The following is a 2529-nucleotide window of genomic DNA, read 5'->3' on the forward strand; positions in this document are numbered from 1 at the left end:
AATATTGATATGACAAATTAAAAATAAAAACACAAATTAGTGTCATCATAAAAATTTTTAATTTAAAAAGTTTATTGTATCAAGTAGATCTTTAAATTTAGAAATTTATTTTATACAATTTGGTTTCAAATTATATGAAAAAAAAGAAAGAAATGGAAACACTTTATATCTTGTTTTTAAAAAATTAATATAGCTAATTTGCAATTATTTTTTTATGAAGGTCTGGATTTTTATTTAATTTTTGTTAAAAATAAGAGATTTTGTGTGAAAAATAAAAAAATAATATATAACATTATTTTTCAAAGAATATTTGTTAAATTTCCAACAAATTTTAATTATCCAAAATTAATTTCTTATTTTTTATTTTATTGGATAAATTACTCATCCAACAAAATTTACTAGAAAATTAAAATAAATAAACATCTAATTAGAATGTGACACATCAGAGAGGGTAACTTACGTGTTATTTTAGAGAGGGTATAGGGTAGCATCTACCTTAAAATTTATATTTGGAGTTGATTTATGAAATAAAACCGGTATCACCTTAGAGATACGATATCACCTTGATAGAAAATCAATAAAATGTTACTACTCGTATAATTATATTGATAAAATAATGAGAAATAACTTTTATTTTTAATTTCAAAATACTATTTATAACATATATGGTCTCACAAATATTCTTGTAGGACCTAAAATAAAATAAAATTAGAACTAATATTGGAGATGTTCTAACAACCAATTCATGGTTGTTATATAATAATTAAGAAAAAGTATAGGTAGACAATGAAAATAATAAACAATGTGAACAATAGATATATCGGATGTTCATTTCACTAGGTGTACGGATAGTTATTTTAATATTAAGATTTAGGTGGATAATTTAAAAGTGTAGTGTATTTTTATTTGATTGGTGGTTGTTCATGTTGTTTAAGAAAGTCATTAGTTACCTAGCATAACCCTAATATTAAATGACCTATTATTATCTTTTTAATGTTTGTCGAATTCAAGAGGTGATCAAGTTCAACCATTGTTGTCAAACTCTCGAGTTAACTCGTAAACTCGTACGAGTTTACGAGTTTAGATATGAAAACGAGTTGACTCGGACATAGATTCTCTCATGAGTAAACTCGGCTAGACTCGGTCAAACTCGAACAAACTCGTGAATTTAGGATCGGGTTAGCGAGTTTCTGTTTTTCTTCATTTTTGCTCAAAACAACGTCATTTTGAAACCAAAAAAATATTTTTTTATTAGGGTTATAATAACTCCCAAAGAATGAAAGAAAACTCACTCACAACTCACTTATCTGCGTCGTTTCTCTCAAGTTTCACTTTCTCCATGTTCTGCCGCAGTCGCTGTTCCCCGTCGAGCTGCCGCTGTTCGCCTGCAACTACTACCTCTGCTCTGATTTGCGCCATTGTCTTTGTGAATTTTACCTATGTTGCCCTCTGCTTTGTATTTCTTCACATCTCCACTATCCGCAACTCCATCATGCTATCACCGTTCACGAGTTCGACTACTTCTCCTACAGTCCTATCTCTGCTATGGTTTGCACCGTCGTGAAATCCATGACTCTTTGTCGCCGTCGTTTCGTGCTGTTGCTGCACCCTCATCACCGTTGTTTGCTGCACCCTTGTCTTCGATCTGCTGTTGTTGAGACTTTGCCCCTTCTTTTCTTCTGTATCCTCTATTTTTGTATGTCTTTTGCCCTTTTTTGAGCATTTGCTTCTTGATTTAGTTTTTTTTCTTTTTAAATTTTATTACTTCTAATTTTAGCCTATTACTTATCGTTTATGTTAGATGGCCAGATGGTTCATCCATTCATGACTGATTAGTAATTAATTATTTTGATTAGAGTTAATTTGATTATTTGATATTGTCCAATGTTCAATTAAAGATTTATTATTACAGATTTAGAATTTTTAATTTTGTGTGTTCTATGTTGTATTTGTATAAGAATAATTATAGGAAATTTAAATGTATATTTTAAAATATTTGTTATAAAGTATGTTACTATTTTAATTTATTATGTATTTTAAGATTGATATTATTAATTTTAAAGGGTTAGAATTATATATATATATATATATAAACAACAAATGAACTCGTACGAGTCTACGAGTTAACTCGCGAGTTCGATAACTTTGAGTTCAACCGATATAATAAACTACTCTAAAAATCACTTTCGTATGCTAATTAAGGAGGAATTTTTGTTCTGCTTATATTAGTAACTTGCAACTCTTAGAATAAGGAGACATGAACTAAGATGAATTTGAGGCGTTTCAAATAATACTAAAGACTATTTTAAATGTATGTAATACCTGCTCTATTTTAAAGTTGCGATTGCTAAGAGAAGAAGCAATAATGGCTAGGAACAATGTCGCAATTGCAATGTTGATGTTTGGAGTGATAATTTGTTCTGCTATGTATGAATATAATTCAATTGAGGGGCCTTTGAAAATGTTCACAGATTGTCATAATCAATGTCGGAGAAAATATATACAAAGTCGTGAGAAGTTCGAAGAATG

Source organism: Arachis ipaensis, chromosome B6 (assembly GCF_059453495.1).
Source record: "Arachis ipaensis isolate K30076 ecotype BB chromosome B6, ASM5945349v1, whole genome shotgun sequence".
In the NCBI taxonomy this organism is placed as follows: domain Eukaryota; kingdom Viridiplantae; phylum Streptophyta; class Magnoliopsida; order Fabales; family Fabaceae; genus Arachis; species Arachis ipaensis.